The 6,000-nt window shown below is 49.0% G+C and overlaps 1 protein-coding gene across 1 annotated transcript in view; it reads right to left on the minus strand.

Moving 5' to 3' along the window:
• Window positions 1-5,571, minus strand: part of CCDC158 (coiled-coil domain containing 158) — a 116,056-nt gene extending 110,485 nt beyond the window's left edge. The window contains exon 1 of the mRNA XM_050790822.1: window positions 5,391-5,571. The gene's annotated coding sequence lies outside the window, so the exon portion shown is untranslated. The remainder of the gene's footprint in view (window positions 1-5,390) is intronic.
• Between the last annotated feature and the right edge of the window lie 429 nt (window positions 5,572-6,000).

Genomic DNA, 6,000 nt, shown 5'->3' on the forward strand with positions numbered 1-6,000 from the left:
CACAGGATAGTGGTATACAGAGAGATGGAGTTGAGACTCCTGATATGGTTTGGCTGTGTCCCCACCCAAATCTCAACTTGAAGAGCATCACCCAGAATTCCCACGTGCATGGGAGGGACCAAGGAGGAGGTAATTGAATCATGGAGGCCGGTCTTTCCTGTGCTATTCTTGTGATAGTGACTAAATTTCATGAGATCCGATGGGGTTATCGGGGTTTCCACTTTTGCTTCTTCATTTTCTCTTGCTGCTGCCATGTAAGAAGTGCCTTTCGTCTCCTGCTATGATTCTGAGACCTCCCCAGCCATGTGGAACTGTAACTCCAATTAAACCTCTTTTTCTTCTTCCCAGTATATCTTTATCAGCAGCGTAAAAATGGACTAATACAGTAAATTGGTACCAGTAGTGTGGGGTGTTGCTGAAAAGATACCCGAAAATGTGGGCGTGACTTTGGAACCGGGTAACAGGCAGAGATTGGAACAGTTTTGAGGGCTCAGAAGAAGACAGGAAAATGTGAACTTCCTAGAGACTTGTCGAATGGCTTTGCCCAAGATGCCAATAACAATACGGACAATAAGGTCCAGGCTGAGGTGGTTTCAGATTGAGATGAGGAACTTGTTGGGAACTAGAGCAAAGGTCACTCTTGCTATTCTTTAGCAAAGAGGCTGGTAGCATTTTGCCCCTTCTCTAAAGATCTGTGGAACTCTAATCTTGAGAGAGATGATTTAGGGTATCTGGCAGGATAAATTTCTAAGCAGCAAACCATTCGAGAGATGACCTGGGTACTGTTAAAAGCCATTCAGTTTTATAAGGGAAGTAGAGCATAAAAGTTTGGAAAATTTGCAGCCTGACTATGTGATAGAAAGGAAAAATCCATTTTCTGGGGAGAAATTCAAGCCGGCTGCAGAAATTTACATAAGTAGCAAGGAGTGTAATGTTAATCCCCAAGACCATGGGGAAATGTCTCCGGGCCATGTCGGAGACCTTCATGGCAGCCCATCCCAACACAGGCCCAGAGGCCCAGGAGAAAAAAGTGGTTTCGTGGGCTGAGCCCAGGGTCCCTGTGCTGGGTGCAGCCTAGGGACTTGGCGCCCTGTGTCCCAGCTGCTCCAATCATGGCTGAAAGGGGTCAATGTGCACCTCGGGCTGTGGCTTCAGAGAGTGGAAGCCCCAAGCCTTGGCAGCTTCCATGTGGTATTAAGCCTGCAGGTGCATAGGCCTCAAGAATTGAGGTTTGGGAACCTCTGCTGTATTTCAGAAGATGTATGGAAATGCCTGGATGCCCAGGCAAAAGTTTGCTGTAGGGGTGGGGCCCTTATGGAGAACCTCAGCTAGGGCAGTGCTGAAGGGAAATGTGGGGTCAGAACCCCCACACAGAGTCCCTACTGGGGCACTGCCTAGTGGAGTTGTAAGAAGAGGGCCATCATCCTCCAGACCCCAGAATGGTAGATCCACCAACACCTTGCACCATGCATCTGAAAAGCTGCAGACACTCAACACCAGCCCATGAAAGCATCTGGGAGGAAGGCTGTACCCTGCAAAGTCACAGGGGTTGGAGCTGTCCAAGACCATGGGAACCCACCTCTTGCATCAGGTTGACCTTGATGTGAGACCTGGAGTCAAAGGAGATCATTTTGAAGCTTTAAAATTTGACTACCCTGCTGGATTTCGGATTTGCATGGGCCCTGTAACTCCTTTGTTTTGGCCAATTTCTCCCATTTGGAATGGCTGTATTTACCCAACACAGCCCTCATTGTATTGAGGAAGTAACTAGCTTGTTTTTTATTTTGCAGGCTCGTAGGCAGAAGGGACTTGGCTCATCTCAGATGAGACTTTGGACTGCTGACTTGGGTTAATGCTGAAATAAGTTAAGACTTTGGGGGACTGCTGGTAAGGCATGATTGGTTTTGAAATATGAGGATATGAGATTTGGAGGGGCCGGGGTGGAATGATATGGTTTGCCTGTGTCCCCACCCAAATCTCAACTTGAATTGTATCTCTCAGAATTCCCACGTGTTGTCGGAGGGACCCAGGGGGAGGTAATTTTATCTTGCTGCTGCCATGTAAGAAGTGCCTTTCACCTCCCACCATAATTCTGAGGCCTCCACAGCCATGTGGAACTGTAAGTCCAATTAAACCTCTTTTTCTTCCCACTCTCAGGTATGTCTTAGCAGCGTGAAAACAGACTAACACAGCCCCTCTAGTTAGGGTAGGTGAGGGAAGGCCTTTCTAAGGAGGTGGCATTGAATTGAATGACAGAAAGGAGTCAGCCTCACAAGGGCCAGGGTAACTTCTTAAAAGGAAATGCCATCACAAAGGCCCAAAGATGAGAAGAGCTCAGTGTTCACTGACTCCCAATGAAGAAGGCTAATGAGGTTGCAGGGTAGCTAAGTGGGGATGAGAGGGCTTCTAATGGAGGCCAACTGTGTGTAATGCCAAAAGGAACACTGTGCTTATCACTTCCTTTCCTACACTATCCTGAGAAGATGTTAGTGAGGTTGGTGGAGGTAGAGCTCATGGATCCTTGAAAAGGCCACATACTGAAGACTTTGGGGCTTATTCTAAATGCAACGCAAAGCGCTGGAGGATTTTAATCAAGGGCATATGATCCTCCAGTATACACTAGGAGAAGCTGGGGCCAGTAGTCATAAATCCATTGGAGCAGTCCAATAAAGGGACTAAAACCCAACTCTGAAGTAGGTCAGACATTAAAAGTAGATAGTGCTGGGGTTGAGAATGGGGATTGACTACAGATGGGTACAAGGGATCATTTTTGGATGATGGAAATGTTCTAAAACTGAACTGTGTGGTGATTGTACAATTCAGTAAGTTTATTAAAAATCACTGGACTGTCCACTTCAAACAGATGAATTTTATGGTATGTAAATTATACCTTATAAAGCAGTTTGAAAAGCAAGCAGATGTGGGGAGTGTGTTAGTTTGTTTTCACACTGCTGACAAAGACATTCCCAAGACTGGGTAATTTATAAAGAAAAAAGAGATTTATTGGACTCAGTTTCACATGACTGGGGAGGTGTCACGATCACAGAGGAAAAGCAAGGGAAGTCTTATGTGGCGGCAGGCAAGAGAGAGTTTGTGCAGGGGAACTCCCCTTTATAAAACCATCAGATCTTGTGGGGCTTATTCACTATCACGAGAACAGCACAGGAAAGACCTGCCCCCATGATTCAATTACCTTTCACTGGGTCCCTCCCACAGGGAATTGTGGGAGCTACAATTCAAGATGAGATGTGGGTGGGGATACAGCCAAACCATATCAAGGAAAGTGGGAAATGTAAATTAGCTGTCTGGGTCCCCGAAGTGAATCACTAAACTTGAACACTGAATTTTCCTGTATCCTGAAAACTCCAAAGTGTCTTTATTCCAGATGACTAGTGGTTGCTTTTAGCCATATTTTAACACATGGAAGCACTTCTGCATTCCCTCTTTTCCCCAGGCCTGGACCTCAATCCCCAGGTGTCTGCAACTTTTACTTAATATACATATGATGGATAACCAATAATGATTCAGCTAAGGTAAGGACAAAGCCTTTGCCACTTTTTACCTTTATTCTGTTTAGCCAGAGCAAATAGTGATATTTTAATAGGAATACTCTTAAAAAATTGCTTTAAATGCCAGACTACCTCCTTCCTATGCACCACTTAAATTTCTTTTCTTATCAGATTCCCTATTCAAATACTTTCGTTAGGATTTACAGGATTCAGATAAATATACAGTGATCTCCAGTATTGTACCCCACTACTGCCCCAGCTGAAGACCTGTAAACTACTCATCAGTACAGTATGCTATGTGATTTATGAGCACGCTTATATGTATTAGTTCCCTACAGTTTCCATAACAAATCATCACAAACTCGGTAGCTTAAAACAGCAGCAACTTATTCTTTCATAATTGTGGAGGCCAGGAGTCCAAAATCAGTCTCATGGGGAAGAAAGCATAGCGTTGGCAGGGCTCCCTCCACCTTTGGAGGCTCTGCAAGAGAATCAGTTCCTTGTCTCTTCTAGCTCTATTGGCTGCCGGGCATTTGGTGACTTGTGGCCACATCACTCCAGTATCTGCCTTTGTGGTCACATTGCCTTCTCTTCAGCCTGTATCAAGTCTGCTTCTCTCTCTCTCTCAGGACCTTTGCGTTTGCATTTAGGATCCACCTAGATAATTCACGGTAATCTCTCCATTTCAAGGTACTTAATCACATATGCAAAGGCACTTTTCCCTTATAAGGTAACATATACAGGTTTCAGGGATTAGGACCTGATATATTTGAGTGGCCACTGCTCAGCCTACCATATAATTTGGGGCCTCCTAGCTGGGGGACGGGTGGATCACAAGAGGCCCTGTTTAATAAACGGTGGAGGTCTAAAGTGGCTCACTCATTACATTCTAGATAACACTGAGTACTCATTGTAAATGCACAACAACAATAAGAGCTTTGCATACATACAAATAAATTGCTGTCTTCAATTTGTTTTGGGAGTATAATATCATCTCTATGGCATGGAAACCATTTCACCCACAACACAAGTAAGATAACCATACCAAGATTAAAAACAATGAGCGCAGTACGGAGATAGGAGGACCACATCTCTCTCACTACTCCTCCACCCCTACCTGATGAGTTTCCGCAGAGAAACAGTACTACCCAGCATGTCTCTGGGATATGTGGAAGCCCTGGTCCTTCCCCCCGCCAAACCCCCGCCCTGACCTTAATCGGCAGCTGAGAGAAGCAGCAAGAACTGGTTGCCAGTCAAAAAACCTGGGCAACAGCCTACCTCACTTCTACTTTCCCCTGACCTTGGAGTTCAGCATGAGGCACAAACAAAACCTGGAGCAGCCTGAGTGGGGCCTGGAGCAGACTGCTGTGGAAAAGGATGGAGACTTTCCAGAATTCATTGTGCCGCTGATTGATGCTGATAATGGGGGAAAGCTCTGACCCCCACATGTGGTTTACAGACAAGGCTCAAGCTCTAAGGGACCTCGCGCCGGCGTTTAACACCATTCCGTCTCGGATGCGAGGCTGTCCTCTTTTACCGCCAAGTCTTCCCCATGTCCTCCCCCTGTTCGCGGCGGCGCGGCAGATACAGTTGGCAGTCATGTTGGGACAGGTTACTCGGTGATTCTCTTCCCCACAAATCAAATTATTTTGTTCTTCAAGGTCCAGGTTTCAGCGCCACCGTCCCCAGGGGTCTTGCGATCCCCGAAAACAACAGCAGTTCATTCCAGTAAAGAAACAATTTATTGGGCATCTACCATGTGCAGAACAAACACGAGGCACTGGAAGATTCCAGAAAATGAACACGAGTCGCTCCGGGTCCTCAGAAGAACCCCACTCCCACCCCACCATCCTCGTCTCACGGGCCGCGCCCCGCCTGTACCTGCAACCAACACCTAATCCTAAGACACCGGCCACATCTCCGCGGGGCGCCGGCGGGCGCAGCGGCCCCACCGGCGTCGACCTGGCGGCTGGGACGGGGCGGCTCCCCACTCTCCGCCCCTAAGGCCTGCGGAGGCGGCGGGGGCGGCTCCTCCTCCTCCTCAGCGGCGGCGCCGGAAGCTGCCCGCGCCCCTCCCCCGCGCCCGTCCCTCCTCGCGGCTGCGGCGCTCGGGACGCTGCCAGGTCTGCACGAGCCGCAAGGGCGACGGTTAGGACGCTCTGCGAGGCTTCGTAGTCGGGGGAGGGTAGGAGGGGGGTGCTTGGGGGGTTCTTGGTCGCTACCAGGCGGGGACCCCCTCCCGCGCCTGCGACTCCGCCCGCCGGACGCCGTCTCCGGGGCAACCGAGCGCCAAAGTCCCCACTACCACCCGGGCGCCCTAAGGAGCGGGGGTGGACCCAGCCGGTAGACAAATCCTGGAGCCCTGCCCCAGAAACTACCCTGGGTTCGGGCCTGCACCCGGCGCCTTCTGCCGCTTCTCCCACAGCCTCCTAACTGGTCTCCGGCCATACTCCTGCCCCCACCCCAGCGCCTCGGACCACTGTCGTAGCTG

The sequence above is a fragment of the Macaca thibetana genome, chromosome 5 (genome assembly GCF_024542745.1).
Source record: "Macaca thibetana thibetana isolate TM-01 chromosome 5, ASM2454274v1, whole genome shotgun sequence".
Classification (NCBI taxonomy): domain Eukaryota; kingdom Metazoa; phylum Chordata; class Mammalia; order Primates; family Cercopithecidae; genus Macaca; species Macaca thibetana.